General features: G+C 41.7%; 1 protein-coding gene across 1 annotated transcript in view; it reads left to right on the top strand.

Moving 5' to 3' along the window:
* The window catches only part of hs1bp3.S (HCLS1 binding protein 3 S homeolog), a 50,918-nt gene that overhangs the window by 12,995 nt on the left and 10,375 nt on the right, over nt 1-27,548 (top strand). The window lies entirely within an intron of this gene.

The raw sequence follows: 27,548 nt of genomic DNA, 5'->3' as shown, positions 1-27,548 counted from the left end.
GGATGGGTTAGAGTGATTAAGCCCACAAAGGCCAGTTTTTGTACTAATCTTAAAGGAGAACTGAACCCCCTCAAGTAACAACAGCCCCCCTTAAAGGACCAGTAACATCAACATTTTTTTTAAAAAAAATTGTTTGTATACCAAGAAAAAAAAACCACAAAGACAAATTAAACTTTAAAATCACAAAGCCTTTATTAAGAAATAACTTACCGAAACTCCTCTTCAGAAAAGGCGACAGGGCGACCATCCACCCTTCGGCGCTTGATTTCTCCTCCCTGGCTATTCACTGACAGCATGTGAAGGAGCGTGGGCTGGAAGAGCAACAAGAGAACACGGGGGTGCATTCGGGGCAGCTGTCTGCACTCACGGCTCCCCTGTGTATGAGCTTGCTGATTTCCAGCTTTGCCCCCTGTGTAAGGAGATGTGCGTGTCTTCTACCACCATCTCCTCCTCCAGCTCTTATTTATCCTCCTCCTCCCAGCTGTCCAACAGCAGCAGTAGGTAGGCGATGTCGACGGGCTCCGCATGACCTGCTCACAGATGTGGAAGCCAGACCCTGCACCCTCCAAGCTTTCATCAGTTACGGGCGTGATAAGGAGTCCTTAGCGACAGACATTAGTCTGGACTGGACGCCCTGCCCTCCTCTATATTCCTGCACCTCGTGGAGCGCTGAGGGGCACTTACAGCAGAAGGTGCAATTCCCGCAGACTAGGGGGCAACGTGCGGAAACCATGCCGGCTATCAATAAAGAGAGACTGGACCAAGAGGAGCTAGCCCTTCCAGCCTTCAACCAGCCCATGGACACCATCTTGGGTTGCCTTGCAGCTGCTATCCCGGTAGTGGCTCCACACTGCCAGTTAATGAGCACCTCTTCTCCCCCCACGTCCACCGTGCCTACCTGGGCTTGCCCGAGCCCCACCACCACCTCTGCCTGATGACATGATGCTGGAGAGGTTCTCCTCCATCCCGGACTTCCAGCCGCTCTTTGATCAGGGGGAGCTCTGCATTGATGTGGAGTCCAAGGCCACACCACTGAAACTGGGAGGAGGATGAAGAAGAGCTGCTGGAGGAGATGGGGGCAGAGGACACGCACATCTCCTTACACAGGGGGCAAAGCTGGAAATCAGCAAGCTGATCCACAGGGGAGTCGTGAGTGCAGGCAGCTGCCCCCCATGCACCCGCATTCCCTTGTTGCTCTTCCAGCCCACCCTCCTTCACATGCTGTCAGTGAATAGCCAGAGAGGAGAAATCAAGCGCCGAAGGATGGATGGTCGCCCTGTCGCCTTTTCTGAAGAGGAGGGGAAGCGGAGTTTCCGTAAGTTATTTCTTAATAAAAGCTTTGTGATTTTAAAGTTTAATTTGTCTTGGTGTTTTTTTTTCGTTGTATACTAACAAATTTTTTTTAAAAATGTTTTGATGTTACTGGTCCTTTAATTGCTGGCACTACCCTCTACAATCTTGGGGCCAGGCTACTGCAAATTTCCCTTGAGTTCATATATAATAACTATAAAACTTTCACTGTGCTCTTTTCTGCACAGGAAGCTTTTTATCAGCTGCCAGTCCTTGGATAAGTATTTATGTTACAGGGACAAACAGTGACTCGGATTATTAGCCTTTGGCAATTAACAAGACTGCCACAAGGGGGAGCTTTAACATCATATTAGGGAGGAATAATGACATGTAGACCACATTTTGTCTGGGTTGTTTGTCATAACTGCCTGTTAAAGGGGACCTAACCATTGAGTCCATGCTATAGAGTGCTGACACTCTATTATTATTATTAGCAACCATTGAGCAGAATTCTAATAACTGCTCTTAATGATACACTCTGCTCAGCAGGGCTACACATGAGAAATGTATCATCAAATCATACCTCCCAATTGTCCCGTTTTCAGAGGGACAGTCTGTCTTGTGACAGCTCAACCCGCAATCCCTCGTTTCTACTGGAAAGTCCCGATTTTCTCTGCACTGAACAGGCAGAAAAAGAAACAATGTTTCTAACTTAATTGGCTTTTGGCAGAGAGCCCAGAACAGCCACAGCTGCACATAAGATACATTTGTAACAATTTTGAGATAAACAAAATGTAACAATATACGATAACAGGACTCTTTGGAGAAGTTAGATTCACAGCTTAAAGGAGAAGGAAACCCTTTTGCAAAAAACCCTGAACTTCATACTTATCCCTCGTCGCAGATTCTGGCACGGGACTTCACGGCATCCATCTCCCGGGCCCTTGGTAAGCTGACTGGGAGATCGTATGTCGGCGCATGCGCATTTGCCGGTTTTCTACAACTGTGCATGCGCTGCAATTGACGGAAATTGACGATCTCTCAGCTTACCGAGGACCCGAAAGACGGATGCCGTGAAGTCCGCTGCCAGAATCTGCGACGAGGGGTAAGTAGGAAGTATGGGGCATTTCCCGGGGGGGGCAGTTAGCCTGGGGGGAGGGGGGTCTACCTGGGGTTTGGGGTACGGGGTTTTTTGCAAAAGGGTTTCCTTCTCCTTTAAAGGGCAATTCACCTTCATTAGCATTAACGGTAATAACTGAAAAAAAATACAGAATTATGTTCAAACTTTCATAACCTGCCAAATATTGTAAAATGAACACGGTAATTGGGGGGTGCCGCCACCAAAACAGGCGTAGTGAAAAAATTCATTGTTTTTTTTTTGTCCCTCTTTTTATTTCCAAAATGTTGGGAGGTATAAACAAATGTCATTTTAGAACAGTTCACAGAGTTGGCGACCCCCTTCCCAGAGCAGCTTTAGAAAGAAAGTGAAAATTAAAAAAGTTTAAACTTCAATACCTGTATTGGAAAAACGGTGACAAATAAATAATACAAAGTAACTGAAAAAAAAGTCTGCGTATTTACATTGGTTCACGTGTGCGGGAGCTTCCATACTGCTACTTGCGTATACTGGAGGGCAGCAGACCTATCCAGGAAATGTACAGTCTCTTTTCCTCTAAGGGCGTATTATTGGCTACCGTTGTTTTCGCCGGAGATAAGAGGATCCTGTCGACTGCTAAGATATAATATAATAATAAAAATAATATTTATTCAGCTGTTCCAGGGAGACGGAGAGGAAGCGGCAGGAACACGGCTGTTTCTCTCATTAAGTTCCATAAATATTCCCCGGCAGGATATGGAAACATGAACTCAGAAATCTTACCTAATGTCCAATGGGAGTCAGTGAGCAGAATGGGATTTACCATATTCAGTCGTCTGGTAGCAGCGAGTCGTTTCCTTTTCTCTCCGCATCGTCGTACTTTCAGGCTGAAGGGGGAGTTGTGCTAGTGGGGGGCTAGAAATGGAATATTATCCAGAAAACGTAGCCTACATTGCCAAAGCAAACATCTTCTCTTACTGAGGGAAACCTCTTTATTCTTCCTGCGGGGAAATACTGCATTTACTCATGTCCTGCCCAGAAACCATTGTTGTAGAAAATAGCATTATGCCGACCGTTTATGGATACTCCATGTCACACACTTGCATATTTAGTTGAGGCTAAATCATGGTGACTCTCCATCAAGTCAACCTTTCCTCAAATAATGTTTATTTTTTTTCAAAAAAGACATCCAACCCTTCCTTAAAGGAGAAACAAACCTGTAACAAAAAAAAACCCTTCCCCCCTAACCTTTGTAGACCCCCTCCCTCCTTCCCCCCAGCCTAGGTGGTACCCGGGGCAAATCGCCCTAACTTTTTACGTACCCCTCGGTGCAGATTCTGTCCCCCGCAGTTCATGGCGGCTATCTTCTTTTCTTCGTTAAACTTCGGAAGCTGACCTTCATTTTCGGCGCATGCGCAGTTGAACAAATTTTCCGGTCCAAAACAACTGCGCAGTTGTTCGGGACCGGAAATTTTCGGGACTTTCTGCGAATGCACAGTTGTTCGGGACCGGAAGATTAGTTCAACTGCGCATGCACCGGAAATTTTCGTGACTTCCGGCGCATGCCCAGTTGTTCGGAACCAGAAATTTTCTTGACTTTCGGCGCATGCGCAGTTGTTCGGGACTGGAAGATTAGTCCAACGGCGCATGCAGCAAAAATTTCTGAAACATTTTCGGAAATTATTGTGACGCATGCGCAGTTGTTCTGGACCGAAAATGTTCGCGACTTTCGCCGCATGCACATTTGTTCGGAACCGGAAATTTTCTTGACTTTTGTCACATGCGCAGTTGTTCGGGACCGGAAGATTAGTTCAACTGCGCCGAAAATTTCCAGAAATTGTTGTGACTTTCAGCGCATGCGCAATCGTTTAAGACCGGAAATTGTCATGACTTTCTGTGCAAGCGCAGTTGATAGGGACCGGAAGATGGCTGCCGTGACAGGGGACAGAATCTGCACCAAGGTGTAATTAAAAAGTTAGGGGCATTTGCCCCAGGTACCACCTAGGCTGGGGGGGAGGAGGATGGGGGGTCTAAAAAGGGTAGGGGGTAGGGTTTTTTTATGTTACAGGTTTGTTTCTCCTTTAAAGCTTTCTAAAGGTGGCCAAACACTATAAGATCCACTTGTTTGGTGAGGTTGCCAAAGCAGCAGATCTTTCCCCAATACCCAGTTAAGGTGGATAATATTGGGCTTTAATCTGATCATTGGCCAAAACTAGACACCTTGATTTCAACAGCAGGTATACCAGCCGAGGGGATCCAACGAGAACATCAACAATGCCTGATTGAAATCTGGCCGATTTTTGGCCAGATATTACTCCGATGGGCCCCCAACAAACGACCAGATGTGGAACGGGCAGGTTTGATTTTCCTGCCAGATCGGGTACCACATCAGCTAGTTGATGCGGCTTTCACTACATTGGCTCCTATTCCTGCAGTTGTAATCCAATCGTTTGGCCCTAGGACCAACAGTCGGAATAAAGCCTGTTATTGTCCACCCTGGGAGGGCTACCTCACCATCTTATAGTGTATAAACCGGAAAAAAACCTTTGGAGCAGGCACTTAACGGGGTCAATCTTCCACCAGGCAAATAAATTCAAAAAGAGGAGTTTACTGTGTCCACAGCCTTACGCGTTTCGTGATAAACACTTAATCATAGGCCTATGAGCCTATAAACTCCTCACTTTGAATTTATTTGCCTGGTGGAAGATGGTCTTCATTGAGTGCCTGCTCCAAAGGTTTTTTTCAGTTTATCCGCTCAGGGCGGTGCACCTGGGCCTCTTCCCTTGTGTGGTGTTTCATCAGTTTCTACTTGCAGACCCTAAACTACAGATGTTTTATTGATCTTATAGTGTATAGCCATCTTAACTCCTCTAATTCGTAGCAATGCTCTTCTTTGGTGCCCATATTTTAGAAACGCGGGGTCTACTTTTAGCAATGCTGTCCCATTATGATCTGCATCCATATTATCACTGTTAGTATTCTGTTCCATGGAAAATATTACTTAAATATTATATTGATTTATAAGAGAATTTATATTACTATATTTAAACAAAAAGAACTATTTCTTGTGTAGCTTTAACAGAATAAATATCGGAATGAAAACAATAAAACAGGAGGGTGATATAGACAAGCTGTCAAAGTGTCTTGAGATCTACTGATCACCAGCTAAAGGTCTACTGGTAGATCCCAATCTACCTTTTGGGCACCCCTGCATTAGAGTCTTATTGCATATATTGTTGAGCCAAACAAAATCTTCCATTACTTGGAGCAATAATCCAGTGTCAAAGCATCAATGTGGGTCCATATACGAACAGTTTGCTCAGAGGTTGTGCCATTGTATTGGCACCCTTATATAAGGCAGCCTGATTACTATGGGGTCTTGTGCATCCCAAAGATAGATCCTTCAATATGTATTTTTTGCTGCATATAGAATAAAAGTCAGTACCATGAGTACTTGCGCTACCCTTGTTTGGACCCTAAGATCCCTATCAATTGAAATAAGAATATTTTTAGGAGTAACAGTTACTTCCAGGGGTTATGGCTCTGCTTTGCTACAGAAACATATAAAGACCTGGCAAAGCGTAGAATGCAGAAAGGTGGTCTGTATCAGTTCAGTGTCCCATATCCGCAACCAAGGCCACATGCCCAACTCGTAAATAAAACATTTTCTACTTCCTGATGAAAAGTCACAATTCTAAGGATTTGGATTACGTTCGGCCAGGCACTTGGATCCGTCGGCATCCGAATCCTGCTGAAAAAGGCTGAATCTTGGCCAAAATCGCAAACCAACAGGCCCAGACTGCCCATCTGTCAAGTTGAGCAAATGCCGATTTAATTTTTGTCATGACCAACAATGTTTTTTTTGTTGTTGTTTTTTATACTTTTGTGGGGTGGACCGTGGCCACCAATGTTCTCTTTTATGGGAGGGGGACCTTGACCACCAATGTTCTCTTTTATGGGTGGGACCCTGGCCACCAATATTCTCTTTTACTTCAATGGGTGGGACCCTGGCCACCAATGTTCTCTTTTACTTTTATGGGTGGGACCCTGGCCACCAATGTTCTCTTTTATGGGTGGGACCCTGGCCACCAATGTTCTCTTTTACTTACTATGGGTGGGACCCTGGTCACCAATGTTCTCTTTTATGGGTGGGACCCTGGCCACCAATGTTCTCTTTTACTTACTATGGGTGGGACCCTGGCCACCAATGTTCTCTTTTATGGGTGGGACCCTGGCCACCAATGTTCTCTTTTACTTACTATGGGTGGGACCCTGGCCACCAATGTTGTCTTTTACTTTTATGGGTGGGACCCTGGCCACCAATATTCTCTTTTACTTTTATGGGTGTGACCCTGGCCAACAATATTCTCTTTTACTTTTATGGGTGGGACCCTGGCCAACAATATTCTCTTTTACTTTTATGGGTGGGACCCTGGCCACCAATGTTGTCTTTTAGTTCTATGGGTGGGACCCTGGCCACCAATGTTCTCTTTTACTTTTATGGGTGGGACCAAGGCCACCAATGTTCTCTTTTACTTATAAAAGTTTTGCTTTAAAAGATTTTCGACTTGCGTGTTTGTCTGATGAAAAGTCACATGATTTTAAGGTTGGTTCGGCCAGACATTTTCATTCATTTAAATTCTATCCTCCTAAAAAAAGGCAGAATCCCAAACCAAACCTCTAATCTGTAGTCAGATACAGTGCAGGGTAGCCATGGATATGCCTCCTTTTAATATAGGCTTATTATACAGTTGAATATTTTGTCTCTTTATTCTCAGTGCACAGTACACGGAGTGCTTTAAACATATCAATAGCTAAAATTGTTGATATTTTACACATGGAACATTCAGTGGCAATCGAACTCTCATTTAGCCTTGTACTAACAAACTCGAGGCTCAGGAGTCTGTTGTTTTTGGAGCAGTTCGTGCAGGGAGGACACGTGGTGGTGCATGTGCTTTTTGTGCGTACACTGAACTCTGGATAAACAGCAGATCTTCATTCTGGCCAAGTGCAAACTTGTGTTGCTTTTGGGCTCATAAAGCTGTCCTTGTAAAATACTGAGCGCTTTGCTTCGTGAATCACATTCAGACCTTCCTTTGTGCACACAGAGAAGGCAGCAGTGTTGTTGGGCCCAGGGGTGTGTGCACTCTTAACCGTGGTGCATTCCACCACTCACGTCCTGCGGTTTCCAGCCTCCAGTGGGGGGTTAAAGATTCCGAATAATATTTCTAAGCCTTTTTATGTTAGGATTGACTATATGAAAGCCAAAGAAATGACACTGTAGAGTATTGTAGCCCTTTTAAACCCTTCTTCCTTTTGATCTGTGCCACTTTCCTCCCAGGAGGGATCACTTTTCAGCATAAAGGAGTTGTTAAACACATGTTTTCTCTGGGGACTTTGTTTTCCATTTTAACATGATTGCTGCTGTCAAGAGCCTACATACATTTAAAGAAAAGTATTTTGGTAAGTAAATGGGCCTAAATTACAGTTCAAGCAAGAAAAAAAAAACTACACAATTCAACATTTTTTTTCCAACAATGCAGCAATTTTTCCCCAGAATTCCACCCACCATAATTCAGGGCTAAAATATACAGCTAGATGCTGGTTTGCCGTGACCATTCTTAAAATAATGTGTGATATATCCATGCCATATGAATTAAAGGAGAAGGAATACCATTTTCTACTTGGGGTGCCAAAAGTTAGGCACCCCGAAGTGGCTACATTTACTGGCCCGTAGGTTCTTCTAGCGAGCACCATAGAGCGATCCCCTTCCTGCTTTTTTTGTTTTTAAAATTTTCGGGTGGCAGACGCATGCGTAGTAAAGCAAAATAGTCGGCTTTTGTACAGCCGAGAGAAGACCTGAAGAAGCAGGAAGAGGATCATTCCATGGTGCTTGCTAGAAGATCCCGAGCTGGTGCAGTTTTCTGCTGATAGGAGCACCGGCCCAGGGTGTCAGGTAAGTAAAAGTAGTCACTTGGGGGTGCCTAACTTTTGGCACCCCCAAGTAGAAAATGGTATTCCTTCTCCTTTAAAAAAGAAGGAAAGCTACCGAGGCAGTTTATTGATTAGCCACAATAGTGCAAGCTATAACACTATATTTATTCTGTAGAATGCTTTACCATAGCTGAGTAAATAGCTATAGGAGCTCTCTCTCCCATCTAAGTCTCCCTGCTCATTAATAGCTCTGGGCTCAGATTACAGCAAGGAGGGGAGGGGGAGAGGAGCAAACTGAGCATGCTCAAGCCCTAGCCCTGAAGGTTTAAGCTGAAGGCAGGAAGTCTGATACAGAAGCCCATGAGTACTAGGGATGTCGCGGACTGTTCGCCTGCGAACTAATTCGCGCGAACATCGACTGTTCGCGTCCGCCGAATGTTCGCGAACGTCGCGCGACGTTCGCCAATTTGGGTTCGCCTTAGCTGGCGCTTATTTTTGACCTCTCACCCCAGACCAGCAGATACATGGCAGCCAATCAGGAAGCTCTCCCTCCTGGACCACCCCTACACCCCCTGGACCACTCTCCTTCCATATATAAACTGAAGCCCTGCAGCGTTTTTTCATTCTGCCTGTGTGTGCTTGGAAGAGCTAGTGTAGGGAGAGAGCTGGTTAGTGATTTGAGGAACAGTTGATAGTAACTTTGCTGGCTAGTAATCTACTTGATACTGCTCTGTATTGTAGGGACAGAACTCTGCAGGGATTTGAGGGACATTTTAGGTTAGGTAGCTTTGCTGGCTAGTAATCTACCTTCTACTGCAGTGCTCTGTATGTAGCTGCTGTGGGCAGCTGTCCTGCTGCTGATCTCTCATCTGCTGACTGCTGCCTGTAACCCAATAGTCCTTGTAAGGACTGCTTTTATTTTCTTTTTTGTTTTTTTACTTTGCTACTATAAGAGCCCAGTGCTATTAGTCTAGCTGTGTTGGGGAGTGGGACTGGTGTGCTGCTCCTCCTAGTAGTTCACCACTACCAGCACCAACCAGAGTCAAAATTGTTACAAAGTATCTTATTTGCACCTGTTAGCTGTTCTGAGCTCTTTGCCAAAAGCTAATTAAGTTAGCTGTTCAGTTCAGAGAAAAGAGGGACTTTCCAGTACAAAAGAGGGACAGGGGGTTGAGTGGTCAAAAGAGGGACAGTTGGGAGGTATGCAAGTGCCACCTAGCTGTGTGAGCTTTTTCACATTCTGTCTAAATAACAATAATAATTCTGTGTCCGTAAACATCACCTGAGTGATACAGCAGCAATAATATATTCCGTATCCACTACTGTATACGTTGCCCTTGCAGGCATTGTTTGCCCAGTCTTTAACCAAGTGCCACCTCGCTGTGTGAGCTTTTTCACATTCCGTGTCCAGAAACATCACCTGAGTGACGTAGTGTGATTTCTGCCCTTTACAGCACAAAACGCAGCGCTGTGTCAACAATGTATTTTTCAGATACATTTTTGCCCTTGATCCCCCTCTGGCATGCCACTGTCCAGGTCGTTGCACCCTTTAAACAACTTTAAAATCATTTTTCTGGCCAGAAATGTCTTTTCTAGCTTTTAAAATTCGCCTTCCAATTGAAGTCTATGGGGTTCGCGACGTTCGCGAACCGTTCGCATTTTTGACGCAAGTTCGCGAATATGTTCGCGAACATTTTTTCCAGCCGTTCGCTACATCCCTAATGAGTACACAATAGAAGGAAAGAAATGCTGTGTTTCTTTTGACAGAGGACTCAGAGCAGCATTACATTGATGGTTTATTGGTGTATTTATATATACCTTTTTGATAAACCTTACTTCATTTTAACCTTTCCTTCTCCTTTAAGGGTAATATAAGAGGGATGTCCGTTTTATTAAAGAGTGGTGTTTTGACCCCTCATAGTCACATAGAGGCATGTCCAAAAGTCACACAAAAACAGCCACTGTTGATTCAGCAAACATGGAGAATGAATAAGTTTGGATAAATGGGCAACATTCAAATGTATCTCCTAATGCACTTCCAAATTTACCCTTAGACTTCTGTTGAGTTTTCATGAGATAATCCATGAGTTCTTCTTTATTTGCCCTATGAGATGAAGCTCATTGCATCATTAATATGGGTTTGTACACACTGTACTCTGCGGGATATTAAAAGATGAAATTGCTGCTGTCATTAAGTAACATTAGAAAACAAAATCGGGGTGTTCTGTTTGTGTATGTTAATACATCTAGGTTTAGATTTTCTCCCAAGCTCCCGTAATGTATAATGAAAACATTTTTGTGGAAAGTTGGGAAGTTAAGGTGTAACCAATGGGTGGCTTCGCTTGAAGAAACTTAATTAGACGCCACATTCATGTTAATTAAAAAATGTTTTGCAATATGTTTCATTATTGCAGGCAGTAGGGATGAATTGGGACTGATTTATCCATGAGCAGCAGAGTGCTGTGTTCTTTGCCCAAGATGCACCTTGTTATGCTAGAGTTGCACTTGTGCAAAAAGTTGGGTTTATCGCTCTCTCTGCAGAGGGACAGACAAGACATAGAGGACATGTGTACAACCCTGGGCATGTCCTTTGCTTGCACTGGATGAGCATTACTTAAATTGGCCATAGACGCACCGATAATTTCATACAAAACAAATTTTCTTACATTATTCGGTGCGTTTATGATCGGAAATGAGCCGACCCATATCAGCAGAAGACTTGGATTTCGGTCGGCTTGTTGATCGGTCTGGCCAGAAAATTTTGATTGTTCGCCTTTGTTAGTGCTGAATCATCAAATACAGGCAGAATTCTATTGTTTCTACCTGTATATCTGATGATTCAGCTTTACACGTGTGTGTTGAAACAAACAATCTTTCCTGGAAAAATAATTGTAACATCTATGGCTACCATAATAGAGCTTCTTGCACCTCGCTTAGGGTGGCCACCAGTCTGTTTTTTGGGATTCACCTGTGATGTCAGTGACCTGCTTCATGATGTTACTGGCAAGCCCCCTGCCCAGACTGCATGGCCCCTGAATGTGGCAACCCTAGCCTTTTTTGCATTGTACAAAGAGCTTTGCCTATGGAGCTCTAAGGACCCTTAGCACCCAGTCCTTGATAGAGGGACCCCATTAGTTTTAAAAGTGAAACTAAAATGATACTTATATTAGGAATGCACAGAAATCCACTATTTTGGGATTCTGCAAAATCTTTCATGAAGGGATCCCAAACCGAACCACAATTTGCATATGCAAATTAGGACAAGAAAAGGTAAAAATGGAGAGAAAAAAACACAATTTTCTTGTTTGTGTAACAAAAATTCATATGATGTTAAGGATTCAGATTCAGTTGTGCTAGGCACTTGGATTCGGCCAAAACCAAATCTTGCTGAAAAAGGCCAAGTCTTGACTGAATCCCGATCTGGATCCTGGATTTGGTGCCGCCCTAATTTTAATTTTAATAGAATCATGTAGAAACAAGTTTTTTGTTTTTTTTTTTTGTTTTTTTTAAATGTTTCTTCATCCCTGTACTGTAATAAATAGGAACCCAATTCTTAACAGTATAATAGCATAATAATTACAATGGCCAGTGTGCACTCTTAATTGTGATTACTTTTGAAGAATAATTACTAATAACTATTTATAGCACATATAGTTTCATGCTTTTAGCACACAAGTGTACACTAACTGTATGGTTAAGCCAGCCATATTATTTACGCTATAGCACATATTACAGCACAGGCATATGACTTCAATCAAAACAAACCTATTTTTATTAAGAGCAGGAGCAGCGATGGAGTGGCTATATTGTAGAACCTCTGACAGATGAATATTTTCCTTGTCAGACTCAATTATATAATCAGCAGAAGTAAGTCCGCATTTTTTTTCAACCAAACTGTTTAAATAATTCTAAAAAAAATACTATTACATACATTTTATTGGAATATCCATTATGAATATTCAAGTGTTTATAAATTCAGTTAATTCAACTCAAATGTAATGTGAGAATATTACCTGGTAGTGTAATGGGGCGATGGGGACGATGCCACCTTCTTCCACTGTGCGCTGCTCCTGAATGTGCCGCTTCCAGGTTTGCATGGTGCTTGGGGGTTCTCGGCTTTCTTCGGCGCACCATGTGACGTCATCGCGCTAAGACTTGGCAGTATCCGAGTAGCAGAGGGCTCCCCCCAAAGCCAAAGGCGGCTGTTAAAGGTAGAAGAGTGAGCCGAGACCGGGTCCTTGGAGTTAGTTCTGCGTTTGGGATACCCTGCATCACATGTAATCTTTAGACATGCTAGAGAAATCAATATATTTGATTTCAAATTCTAAGCATATTGATTGAACAGGAACCATTTTTCAACTGGGTAATATGTCTTGATTAAAACCCTCTTCATATACAGTACAATAATATGCTTCACGTAAGCTAAAATGCTTTAAATGTATGGGACCCGTTATTCAGAATTTTCAGGACCTGGGGGTTTTCCAGATAAATATTCTTTCCTTAATTTGAATTTGAATTTGGATCAATTTGGATCAAGTACATGGTACTGGTTTATTATTACAGAGAAACAAAATCTTTGGGAGATGGTCATGTAATTTGGAGCTGGAGCTTAATGGATAATGGGTTTCCGGATAATGGATCCAATATCATCCTTGGTAGTTTTACTTTGAAAGCAGCAAGTAAGTTGCAGGTAAAACATAGTCCCTGTGTAAAATGTATAATGAAGCAATTGAATTCTTAATGAATCAGAAAGTTGAGAGTAGGACTGGCCATACCAAGGATGACTTTGACATAGGTGGCCATCTTAAATATATTGCAATATATGGACAAACAATCCCTGTTTTGTTTAAAGGGTAAGGCATTGTAGTAGCTTAAGGCACACAATGTCCTTAATTTATTGATAATGGGCTGCGTTGTATTTGTCTATGTGAATGTTGTGTTCACAGCCTCCTTGCACCCCCAGCTTAATGATTTTAAGCCGCCCTCCCTCCACCTGCGCCCGCCTGCTCACGACTTCCGGGTTCTTTTTATAGACCCGCCGATGATGTCACAAAAAGGGGCGGGTTGTTAAGGCGCGCATCTATAAAAATAGGAAGTCGGCAGACCGGCAGTGCAACCAGAGGTGCGAGATCGGCCTGAACCCGCCCAACCCGCGGGTATTGGGTCCGGCCCGTACATCACAACTTGACACATCACTACCTGATGACATTCATGGGTCACCTATGACGTGTAGACAAAATGCACACACCCGCAGAGGAACTTGTGTTTGTTTGTCCATATGTTTAAAAGCCATCGCTTATTCCAAAGCTTACTCTTCTTCTTCTTATCCTGATGTGCTGGTGCCAATATTATTGCCATTATTGTATTTGTCATTTATATATACTGAACTCATTTTAAAACTGAGAACAAAATCTCTTTTTCAAAAGTGAAACTGATGAAACTTTGTGCACACATTGGATTGTAGCACTTCCATTCATATAAACTGGGCATGCACCAAATCCACTATTTTGGATTCGGTCGAACCCCTTCATCCTTCTCGAAAGATTCGTCCAAGAACGGAATCCAAATCCTTATTTGCATATGCAAATTAGGAACGGGAAGTGGAAAGATTTTTTACTTCCTTGATTTGTGACAAAAAGTCATGCGATTTCCCTCCCTGCCCCTGATTTGCATATGCAAATTCAGATTCGGTATGGCCCAGTAACGTAACTAGACGGGGACGGGCCCTGGCACGGGACTTGCAGCTCCCTCCGAATGCCCGGAAATGGCCGCAATTACTGAAGAATTCAGTGGCACACGAGCTGCCGGGGGGCCCTGAGGGGGTGCGGGCCCTGGCCCAATTGCACCCCCTGCTCCCCCAGTAGTTACACCACTGGTACGGCCTGTCTGAAGGATTTGGCGAATCCTACAGAAAAAGTCCTGTGAATCCTGAACCGTATCCGGGATTCGGTGCATCCCTAGTATAAACACCTACTATGTATATTTAAGCAAGAACGTAATTTGCGGGATGAAATTTTCCATACGTCACAAGTCCAAGTCCTAATTTTCGTACAATTATTGTCAATTTATGTCCAGCCCATCGTCCGATTAGTTATTTTTCTGACTTTAATCCTACAGTTTAATTCTCCATGTTAGTTTTAGAACGTTGCATTAAAAGGTACGATTGATACCCCATTTTTCGTGCAATGAATATGGCCGGAATGACCACGTTAACCAATGACAAACCAGATGTTGAATCCCTCTTACATGTGTTCTTGGATAGTGTTGTGTTTTACAGTGCAGACACAAAGCTGAAAATATGCCTTCTGTCCCGGCATCGTACTATCCAAATGCATCGTACACGCTCTACTTGTTGCATGATAAAATGACTTATCTCTGCTTCAGAAGAACAGCAACGCTCCAAGAGCTTGAATTATAGTTCTTCAGCTTGCCTGAGTTGGACGGCTGCTTTTGTTTGTTGCCATCAGGACATTGACTGTTCTCTCGTCAATTACAACATTTACTATAAAATGAAACGTTGAGTTTTTTCTCACTAAGAATTACAGTTGGCTAAAAAAAAAAAAATGGACTGTAACTAAACACAAATGATCACACATTATCAAATGTTATTGTATAAATATCTTGTGTATATTATCTTAGAGGATGTTAGGATTATCCCTGTTTTATTACCCTGGCCAGATGGTGTAGCTTTGTATCACACTGTAAATCATAAACATAGTCACCCAGCGTTCCATGACCAAATAAAGGCAGGGTGTCTTTTTAAAGGTCAACAATAATGAAGTGACTTCTATGGGCAGATTTATCAAAGGTTGAATTTATGTGAATTTCTTTTACTCTATTCAATTCAAATATACTGCACTCACGACTCGAGTGGGAGGTTATTTAAGGAAAAAATGGAATGTCTAATATTCGATCGAATAGTGCTGACCCGAAAATTCGAAGCTAATTTGAAGCAAGTTTTCCCTCCAAAAAAAACCTTGAATGTCAAGAAGGCAATTAACATCTTCAAATGGTTCAATGGACCTCTCTGCCATTGACTTGTAAATGAACTCAGCAGATTTTAGGTGGCGAATATTCGAATTAGAACTGTTTCCATTGTCGAGGTGTGATAACTCTCACATTCGAATTGGGGGATTCAAATTTGAATGTGTGAAATTTGACACCAAAGAAAAATTTGAAAATTCAAATTTACTGTTCAACCCTTAATAAATCTGCCCCCTAGTGTTTTTTTAAGTTATATTGAAAATAACGTACCCTTCTCAAATAACTTACAGTGTCTGCAAAAGATTAAGAATTTATTATTAATTACAAAGTGATTACTTTGTGTTCTGTGTGGTTTTTTTTTAAAGAGGTCCTGGATGTATGGCCCCTGGTCTTCATACAGATTTGGGACATAGAGTGGAATACTTATTACCGTATATATTTTATTTGGGTATGACTTTCTTTATAGGGGACAGCACAATACTTCTTAGTTAGTATCTAATATTTTAGTCTAGTTCCTCTGTAATTAGGAAAAAATTCGGTCGAATATCAATCAGAATCAGAGGTGTGGGAAGGAGAAAACCTTTTTTACTTCCTTGTTTTGTGACAAAAAGTCACGTGATTTCCCTCCACGCCCCTAATTTGCATATGCGGATTCGGTTCAGCTGGGCAGAAGGATTCGGCGGAATCTAAATCCTGCTGAAAAAGGCCAAATCCTGGCCGAATCCCGAACTGAATCCTGGATTCAGTGCATCCCTATCTGTAATAGAATATTCTGGTGCTTTGCCTGCCTTTTATTTCTAATTCACTGCCAGATATGAATTAAGTTATCCGATTACCCCCACCCCAGCATTTCTGCTGTTAGTCATCCATAAGCACAGTTTTTAGACTTCTCGTTCCACCAAAACTACTACTGGTTGTAGCTTTGACTGGTCTCCAATAGCGATCCTTTTTTAAAGGAAAACTAAACCATGAAAATGGTTAAAAATGCACTATTAAATATACTGAACTAATTGATCCAGGCTAAAGGTTCAACATCTCTATGCCATTAACGTTCCAGGCCTTGAAAGTTGTCACAGAAGTTTCCTATCCTGGATTTTGTTAGGAGAGTCTACGACACGCACATGCTCAGTTTGCTCTGGGCTGCTGATGAGAAGCTGAGCTTAGGGGTCGTGGGGAATCATCAAGCAGAACATGAGGTTTGCTGTAGTCCTGAGCTTACTTATGGGTCCAGGCGAGGAGTTTTTATGTCTCCCCATGTCTGTCAGGGTTTCCTCTGGTTACTAAAGTTGTCCTGCACTAGGGCAGGGTCTGGTGTGACTGATGAACCATCCCTGTAATATGCTGTGCAAGCCTGCCGGTGCTATATAAGTAAAGGCTAATGATAATTATGGAATTGTTAGGGCTCACAATAGAGAATTACAGCACAATTTGCTTAGATAACCTGCTGACCTCAGTGAATTGCAGGAAACACAGAGACAGGAGGAGCCTTTTTGTCAGTCGGCAGAGTCAATTTTTATTAGCTCCAAACCAAGAGCAATATGAAGCAAAACCCTTTCAACACTCAAACAATAAGAGGTGCTTGATCTTTTCATTGATCATTTATAGAAGCAATAAAAAGTTGATTCTTTCTTTGGCCGTGTCTTCCTGTCTGCACTGGGCACGTTCCCATCTATTCGGCTAGCTTTAGCCCTCCCCGTATCCTGTCTCCTGATTTATTCGCAACATAAACCCGGTATGTGCTCTACGGGGGTTGCCAAAAAACAAGTATTGTCAGTTGGAAGTCATATATTATCTTCTACCTCCATTATATTCAGCATGTTAATGTTTCATGGCACCATATCCAGCCAAGAAATAAACATAAGATTTAGACGTATCATTCTCTAGTAATTCCATGAAAAATGAAGTCACACTTAGGAGAGAACAATCATTTCTGTAAAGTTCTGCTGAATTGCTAAAGATCATTCATTGATTGTGTTTATACAAATGCGGCTGTGATCGTGGACACATTGGTTTCTGTTATACCTCAAGGTCTAAATTCACACCTTGGTCTATCTTGCTTTTTAGCCTCATGGGGATTGTTAAGTGATGTCCTGACATCTGCTCCATGTTTGGAACATGTGCTATACCAGCTTGGCGATATTGCCTCTACTTTACGGTCCAATGGGAGAAGGCCCAGTAAGAAAAATCTGCAAATATTTGTTGTAGCTGAATTTGATTCCAGGACTACTAATGGTTGTTTCCAGAGATATTTTGCATACATATATTGAAGTGATGAGGAACTTTATGGACTCTTGATGGCCGGTAATACATACTTTGTTCATTGTGGATGATCTTGGATTTATGGAGGAGCTAAGATGTGCTGTTGCAGATAGCTTAGCAGTATTACAGCAAACTTGGTGGCTACTGGAAGCTAAGAGTTGATGTTTGACCATCTGTTGTTCAATACCAGTCAAGTGAGAGCTAACCAGCTCAAAGTATTCTGGATACTGAGATGATGTTTGCTCCTCTTAAAGGGATACTGTCATGGGAAAAAACATTTTTTTTCAAAATGAATCAGTTAATAGTGCTGCTCCAGTAGAATTCTGCACTGAAATCCATTTCTTAAAAGAGCAAACATATATTTTATATTCAATTTTGAAATCTGACATGGGGCTAGACATATTGTCAATTTCCCAGCTGCCCCAGTCATGTGACTTGTGCTCTGATAAACTTCAATCACTCTTTACTGCTGTACTGCAAGTTGGAGTGATATCATCCCCCTCCCTTCCCCCCCAGCAGCCAAACAAAAGAACAATGGGAAGGTAACCAGATAACAGCTCCCTAACACAAAATAATAACAGCCTGGTAGATCTAAGAACAACACTCAATAGTAAAAACCCATGTCCCACTGAGACACATTCAGTTACATTGAGAAGGAAAAACAGCAGCCTGCCAGAAAGCATTTCTCTCCTAAAGTGCAGGCACAAGTCACATGACCAGGGGCAACTGGGAAATTGACAATATGTCTAGCCCCATGTCAGATTTCAAAATTGAATAAAAAAAAAATCTGTTTGCTCTTTTGATAAATGATTTTCAGTGCAGAATTCTGCTGGAGCAGCACTATTAACTGATTCATTTTGGGAAAAAAAAATGTTTCCATGACAGTATCCCTTTAAGTTGTGCAGCTTTTCAGTGATAGATAAATAACATGGAGGATTCTAGAAGGCAAGCATGCTGTTTGTGCATCTTAAGTTCAGAAATATTTTAGTGGTAGATAACCAATATGTCTTATTCTGGAAGTTAAGAGTTAAGGTGGTCATAGACATGCAGATTTACCTTCACGTCTGACGAAGATCGTTCGGTTCCACCTTCTGACCTGCCATTAACCATTCAGATCAAATAAAGTAGTAAAAGAACAGATCAGACGATGTTCTGGCCCTGACAGCAATCGTTTTAAAGACAGTTCCGACAAAAGCTGGTGACAGTCTCCCACTGATATTGTCAGATCGGCAATACATGCAGAGATATTATTGGTATGTTATTGGAAATTTTCTGACTGATCGCCATGGCACGAAAATCTCACGGCCCGAAAATCTCAAATCTTTGCATCTATGGCCAGCTTTACTGTTGGCACATCACTGTTTCAACAATCATATTGCTTAACAACTTCAAAGATACCAGGATCACTAGTTTAGCAGTAATCCAGTGATGGCTAACCAAAACAGATGATTCTGGGAGCTTAAGGGCTAGTCCACACGGGGAGATAGCCCTGCGTTTGCGGTCGCGGCGACAAAGCGCCGCGCCAGTCGCCGCGACCGGCGCAGGCGACAGTTTTGTATGGGCGCCTATGTAAAAACGCCTGTGCTAACCACACGAGGCGATGCGCTTTTCAACAGTCGCCTGAAAAAGCCTGGCGAGGCATTTTCAGGCGACTGTTGAAAAGCGCATCGCCTCGTGTGGTTAGCACAGGCGTTTTTACATAGGCGCCCATACAAAACTGTCGCCTGCGCCGGTCGCGGCGACTGGCGCGGCGCTTTGTCGCCGCGACCGCAAACGCAAGGCTATCTCCCCGTGTGGAATAGCCCTAAGAAATGCTGTTTGCTCAGTCCTAGATCTGCAGCTTTCCAGTAATAGCTACAGTGCAGTCCAGTGAGGGCTGACCAACATGGAGCTCAAAGTTTCAGTCATGACTAATCAACATGGAATGGGAGCTTTGAGATATTGTTGTACAGCGGTTCTATGAGATCTGACCAACATGGTGGGTATTTGTAGCTCTAGGCTTCTCCAATATGTTGCACAACAAGGGAGGGACATATTACATTTTTACCAAAGAAACAGTATATGAAGACCATGGGTAGGCTGGGGTCATAAACTACCTTGGAGAACCAGATCTGGCCTTCAGTCCTCCAGCTTTAGAGGTAGTGATTGCCTGCATCTGACATATACATTCTGTGAATTGAAGCTATTCTTTAGATTCTTCTGTCCAATTAAAAGTTGCTAAATTTGGTGTCTTAGACCTTAAGCACTTTATAAATAGAGCACAGCTTTTCCATTTCAGATTTCATGGGAAGTTTATATTTCAGTGCCAAGATAAAGAACAGATTAAATACCCCCAAAGCTGAATCCCTTGCTTTTCTTTCAGTATGCAGTGACTTTTCAGTGACTTCCTACCAATTTTAGGCTTAGCAGAAGTGCATTTATAGTATGACCTGTGTTCCAAATATTGTCAAAGCCATATATATATTTATTTTTTTTACAACCTGCGTTCCTCAATATTTAGCAGTTCTCACATATTTGGCAGTAAAACAATAATCCTTTTGGATTCATATGACCTGCACTACTAAACTCAACTCTAAACTGTTGAGTAGAAACCTGTTTCTGCTATGGATACCGTCTGTGTTCCCCAAATAGAGCATGTTTCTTCTTCTATTGGGAAAAACAGAAATAGAACTCGTATCTCATTGTGTGACAGAAATGCAGCTAACGGCTTCAATTGTGAGATTATCACTTACTGTATCTAATTACATCGCGTGCATTCACTCCCCCCCTCTCCCCCAAATTTAATCACTTCTCTACATTTGCTTGTATGTTTTCAGACTTGTACTATGCTGTTCGTCCTTGTGCGGGGCCACATAAATATTATTATTATTATCAAGTATTTATATATATGATGTCAATATATTCCACAGTGCTATACAATAGAAGGGTGATTTTATAGACATATAGACAGATATAGACGGTAAAGAGGGTCCTGTTACAGTTACATACATTTTTTGGTGTCCAGCCTGTGGTCCCAGTTAGTCCTTGCAAGATGGGACTGTGACTTCACTCCTCAGATTATATGAAGATTGTGACATAATCATGACACAGTGTGTCATTAAATGTTTGGTGCCAACAACTGTGTCTACATAAAAAGATCGGGGGTCTGTAGGAGTTTTTTGGGGAACCCTTAAAGCATGTATACAGCTATAATCCTACCCTTATTATAATTAGGCAACAATATGTAATCCCAGTGTACTTTACACTTTTGGCCAACTACATGGCATGGAAATGGGAGTATAAGTGAATGCCATTGCCCAATGTTCCTCTGCAGCTTATAGATTGAACATGTGTCCCTTGGATATAGACCAAGCAGTTCCTATGGATTCACAATCATTAAGGCCCATCTATTCAAGGGCATTGCTGTTCCAAAGTTCTAAAATGAGCTTGAGACATCCCTTTATTCCATCAAGGTCCTATGCAGCCTTCGTCATCAAACATCAAAATAACTGGAAGGATATTACAAAAAGGTTTAATATGTTAATTTTTTTATTTATCATGGTAAGTAGACTGTACCAAGACACACTTAATCACTAATTACAATATACTTCTTCTTCCTATTATTATAGTATAGTTAGCTTGGAAACAGGTTGAATGCATTCCCTGAGAAGCTTACTGAGTAGAATAAAGGCCACAGAAAAACTTGAGAAGTAGTTATGGAAATGGTAGAGCAAGGGCAGACATTGAAACTCACCAACACATTTTGGGAGTCACCTTGATCACCTGGCCACCAGCAGTAACAGGTCCTAACCTATCTTACCTGCTTCATTGTAATGCATAGTCGACATCTGAAGTCTTTCAGTATTATCTATAGCAGTGTGGTACGGTGCAGCCAAGGTAGAGCAGGCATAGCCAAGATGCACCTTGATCCCTTTGGACTTGGGTGGCATCTTTGCGAGAGGCATCATGGGAGGACCCTCATGATGGGCAGTCGTCACCTAAAGTCCTTCGGAGTGTTCGAAACAGTGTATCATGGCGGAGTTAGGGTGTTGCAGGTGTGGCCAAGATGCACCTGGTTCCCTTTGGATCTGGGTGGCATCTCTGCAAAGGGTCTCATGGGAAGACCAGCATAAAAAGTGCCGCCCGTTTGATTATTCCAGGGAAGAAGCTTTTGGAAAAGGTAAAGCTAGGTCAAAAATGTTTGCACACTCAAAACAGAACAATTGGACATAAGGGTGGTTTGGAAAAATAATTTTTACTATTGTTCAAGAAAACATTTTACATGGATAATGCCATACAATACATGGCGCAATTTATACAATGTTAAAAAGTAGCATAGAAAATCAATCACCCATTAGTCTCATGTAGCAAGCAAGAAATCAGCAAGGAAGAGGATACACCTACCAGAAAAATGAGAATGGCCCCAACGTTTCGGCACCAAGGCCTTTGTCAAGGGGATTCAGAATCCCCTTGACAAAGGCCTTGGTGCCGAAACGTTCAGAATCCCCTTGACAAAGGCCTTGGTGCCGAAACGTTGGGGCCATTCTCATTTTTCTGGTAGGTGTATCCTCTTCCTTGCTGATTTCTTGCTTGCTACATGAGACTAATGGGTGATTGATTTTCTATGCTACTTTTTAACATTGTATAAATTGCGCCATGTATTGTATGGCATTATCCATGTAAAATGTTTTCTTGAACAATAGTAAAAATTATTTTTCCAAACCACCCTTATGTCCAATTGTTCTGTTTTGAGTGTGCAAACATTTTTGACTTAGTATTGATATTGGTTACCTCAGGTAGGGGTAACATTTGTTTTTGCACCTCTTGCTAATTTTTGAACGTTTTTGGTGTGCCCTCCATCTATTATTAACTAAAAGGTAAAGCTAGCCCTGACTCATACATAGGTATTGATGTCCCTCGATATTTTAAAACAGAAAAGATTTTGATAGGAACAGTGACTTTAATGGTCACGGAACGTTGCAAAGCCTTATAAATTGCAGTGAAATATTCTGTTCATCAGAAGAAATATATAGCACCAGTTGAAAGTACTTGTATTAAGACTTTTTTCTCAGCCATTACAACTGTCTTAAGGAGTCATTTAAGGGTAGAAGGCATTGTATGCATGTGTGGATGGATGGATGGTGCATTCTACCGGATTGCGCTATCTTTATAAAGTAAACAGGATGGTTAGTTTTGTTCCGTGTGCTCGTTTGTGCCAGGGCCGCACAGGTCTCTTTGTCTCTCGGAAACTGACTGTACGTTCTGCACTAATAAATTCCACTTCTCCACTGGACTGGCTTGCAGGATGGAACTGGATTTGGAGAGATAACAGTATTACATCAGCTTGTATTTGCAGAAGTTTAACTATTCCGCTCTTTGGTCTGTTAAAGGTATATGCTATCGATGCTGATCGGAGATTCTTGTTTGTTAAAGATACATTGTATTCGTTAGTTCTGAGCTATGAATAAAGAATTTTCATGAAGTCTCTTTTGTGGATTTTTCCCTTGGATCCACTTTTTTCCGCCATGCTGGTGGTGTTAGAATGTGGGGCTAACTTTTTCTCTAGGGGGGTCTCCTGGGGCTTCTTTAATTTGGGGCTACTATTCAGACTTAGACAAATGGAGTTACACGACTGGGAAGAATCCCATAAAAATCTTTGTGATATCATAGCAAACTGCTGATAAGCACTTCCTACAATCACACATCATGCATTGATTGGCATGTACAATCGCCAAGGCCAACGGATGTTCAACTCATTTACAGCAAATGGGGCAAAGAGATTTTTTCACTTTGCCCCTAGTAGATTTGTGTGTGGCACCCTAATCCAGCACTGCATACATAACGGGTGGGTGGAACATGAGAATTTCCCCTTCAATATTCTCAACATGCAAGTTTGGGAGCACGGGAGGAGGTTGCAAGCTGTTTTGGAGCCCAGATTTTAAAGGGATACTGTCATGGGGAAAAAAATTTTTTTCAAAATGAATCAGTTAATAGCGCTGCTCCAGCAGAATTCTGCACTGAAATCCATTTCTCAAAAGATTTTTTTATATTCAATTTTGAAATCTGACATGGGGCTAGACATTTTGTCAATTTCACAGCTGCCCCAAGTCATGTGACTTGTACTCTGATAAACTTCAATCACTCTTTACTGCTGTATTGCAAGTTGGAGTGATATCACCCCCTCCCTTTTCCCCCCAGCAGCCAAACAAAAGAACAATGGGAAGGTAACCAGATAGCAGCTCCCTAACACAAGATAACAGCTGCCTGGTAGATCTAAGAACAACACTCAATAGTAAAAATCCATGTCCCACTGAGACACATTCAGTTACATTGAGAAGGAAAAACAGCAACCTGTCTCTCCTAAAGTGCAGGCACAAGTCACATGACCAGGGGCAGCTGGGAAATTGACAAAATGTCTAGCCCCATGTCAGATTTCAAAATTGAATATGAAAAAATCTGTTTGCTCTTTTGAGAAATCGATTTCCGTGCAGAATACCGCTGGAGTAGCACTATTAACTCATGCGTTTTGAAAAAAAAACATGTTTTCTGATGACAGGATCCCTTTAAGTTCAGGGTTTCCTTGCCTGACACGGTGCTGCACTCTGTACCTTACTCTGGATTTTAATTGTGGTTCTTGGCTACTGCAGTAATGCCTAATGATTCATTAATTTGCTATTTTATAAAGTACAATTGACATGTACTCACAGGAAGAGGAAAAAATAAGCAATATTGGGGTCAACTAATGCCACGTTGAAACACAGAATGCAACCTACTGACATGGTTTTACTACTTAACTTTACTAGTGCAAAAAGTGCCTTGCTTCAGTAGGTGTTAGAAATTCACAACGCAGCAAATTCAACATTAATTGCATCTAACAACGATGCTAGAATTGTGGTTAAAATTGCTGCATTTTGGGGGAAAACTTGTGTCTGAAAATTGCACTTAGCATGCTGCATCTGGCAAGTAGATGTTCCTCCTCATTGCTTGTAAGCAACAACAATCTTAGGATTCATGTTCATGAAAATAGCATACCTCCCAACTGTCCCTTTTTTCACGGGACAGTCCCAATTTTGACAGCTCAACCCGCATTCCTGGATTGTTTCTGAAATGCCTTGACTTTCTTTTTGATCTCCTGCACTGAACAGCCAGAAAAAAAAACATAGTTTCTAAAACTTATTTGGCTTTTGTCAGAGAGCCCAGAATACATGGCAGGTCTTCAATTAGCAAAGAAACAATTGTACAATTTAAGATAAGCAGGTATCTTGGGGAAACTGTGACTTGTAGCTTAAAGGAGAAGGAAAGCTATGGAAGCATTTTATTGTCAATAGATTAGCTGCAATAGTGCAAGCTAGAATGCTATATTCTGTAGAATGTTTTACCATACCTGTGTAAAAGCTCTAGAAACTCTCTGTTTGTTTAGGATAGGAGCTGCAGTATTTACCTGGAGTGACATCACTTCCTGCCTGAGTCTCTCCCTGCTTTGGGCTCAGATTAGAGTAGAGAAGGGAGGGGGGGGAAGAGGAGCAAACTGAGCATGCTCACGCCCAGGGCAATGAGGTTTAAGCTGAAGGCAGGAAGTCTGATACAGAAGCCCATGTGTACACAATAGAAGGAAAGAAATGCAGTGTTTCTTTTGACAGGGGACTCAGAGCAGCATTACTTTGGGGGTTTATTGGTATATTTAGTTGGACCTTTCTGATAAGGCTTACTTAATTTTAACCTTTCCTTCTCCTTTAAGGCTATAGACACACGTTTAGCTTTAAAAAAAAAGCCAACCGCTGCTTAACGGTTTCGAGTTAAGGCTATGGCACTTCTGCGAGCAGCGAACGTATGTGTCTCCATAGCCTAAGGGTGGTGGTACACGTAGCGTTCGGGGGAGATTAGTCGCCCACCTTCATTAGCATAACTGTAAAAAACAGAAATAACACAGAAATGTGTTCAAACTTTCATAACCTGCTAAATTTTGTAAAATAAACATGGTAATTAGGGGTTGTGCTCCCTATTTCCAAAATATTGGGCGGTATGAAACAGATATAATGGATAAAGACCATTAAAATCCACGCACTCTTGTGACTATGCACAGGGAATGTGTGTGTATGGGTTTTTACTCTGGCAGAGAAAACTGCAGTGTTTGCCATAGACCTAAGCATGCACATTTATCCAAGTATGGGCAACGCAATTGTGCGTTTTATCACAGTTACCAAACTCTCTTGGAATGATTTCACATGCCAGTAATGTTCCAGTGAAATATATCACATTAGCCTGATCTGTCAATATGGTTGTTATTATCTCTAACATAACAAGGGCCATTGCATCTTCCCTTCTCCCGTCTGCGCCTCGGTTGTTCTTTCCGAAGCCTCCAGTATAGGAATGTCAGGCAGTTAAGTCAGCTACAAGCTATTGGCTGTGTGTGTTATGATAGCACATTCTAGGCAGCAGCCATCACTCAGCAAGTACGTCTCTGAGCCATTAGGAAATTAAAACACTTAATTAGAACACTTAATTAGAACATTTCGTTCCAGAGTGGGAAACATTCTTGGTCAGTGTTTATTGTTCCTTCGTAGCTAATCAGCACATAGAACAAGACTTTTCATGTGCGTGTATTTAGGATTGAGGTTGCCTGCTCTTACAAGGCTCCAGCATCATGAAACATTTTTTGCCCATAGCAGCCGACCCGATGCCACCCCTCTGCCCAAAATTACCTTATTGTGGCTCGTCAGAACCATGCAGAGCAGAAATGTTAATTGCAAAATATAAATGCACTTTTGGTAATTGTACAGCATTCTATACTACCCATATAATGCGCTGATTGTAAGCTCTTGTGAGCAGGGCCCTCTGATCCCATTTTTAATGTGTAACCGTTATTCATAAAATTATTTAAGGACCCTTTGTTTGTTTACTGAATGTAAAGTGCTGCATAACTTGCTGGCACTATACAAGTGATCATAATATAAAGCAATTAGGGATGCACCAAATCCAGGATTCGGTACGGGATTCGGCCTTTTCCAGCAGGATTCGGATTCGACCGAATCCTTCTGTCTGACCGAACCGAATCAGAATCATAATTTAGGGATGGGGAGGGAAATCGCGTGACTTTTTGTCACAAAACAAGGAAGTAAAAAATGTTTTCCCCTTCCCCCTAATTTGCATATGCAAATTTGGGTTCGGAGTTGATTCGGTATTCAGCCAAATTTTTCACAAATGATTCGAAGTTTCGGCCAAATCCAAAATAGTGGATTCGGTGCATCCCTAAAAGTAATATATCTATGGGACATGTTATCCAGAATGCTTCGGACCTGAGGCTTTCCGGATAAAGGATCTTTCTGTAATTTGGATCTTCATGTCTACTAGAAAATCATGTAAACAGTAAATAAACCCAATAGGCTGATTTTGCTTCCAATAAGGATTAATTATATCTTAGTTGGGATCAAGTACAAGCTACTGTTTTATTATTACAGAGAAAAAGGAAATCATTTATTAAAATTTGGATTATTTGGATAAAATGGAGTCTATGGAAGACGGCCTTTTCCGTAATTTGGATCTTTCTGGATAACGGGTTTCCAGATAATGGATCCACAAACTGGTATGACTTCTTCCAGTAAGCACGAAAAATGCCATCTCAGAAATTTTAAGCTCAAATTTAAATTTTTATTGAAAGCGGAAATCTGTAAACCGCTAATTCATTTTCTAAAGGACATTTGGAAAGTGGGTTGGCTCCAAGTGCTGTTTGATATTAAAACACAGAATTTTTAAATTAAAAAAAATTAAGTTCTGGAAAGAAAAGTACACGTATCTCTTAATAAACTCTAGAATCTCTAGAAATGATAAAGCAATGTACCAAATTTCAAGAAGTATTTTAGTTTTTTTGGGGGTAAATCCGGAGTACCACATCTCGTGTTTTTGTGTCCATTCACCAAGTGTTTTTTTTTTTAACATATTTATTGTTTCTGTTATCGGCTTAAATTCCTGTCAAGTTTCAAGATTTTCCCATAGGGTTCTGTTCAAT

Source organism: Xenopus laevis, chromosome 5S, assembly GCF_017654675.1.
Source record: "Xenopus laevis strain J_2021 chromosome 5S, Xenopus_laevis_v10.1, whole genome shotgun sequence".
Lineage (NCBI taxonomy): Eukaryota > Metazoa > Chordata > Amphibia > Anura > Pipidae > Xenopus > Xenopus laevis.
Note: the sequence above shows the minus strand (reverse complement) of the source record. Positions and strands in the feature narration are given on the sequence as shown.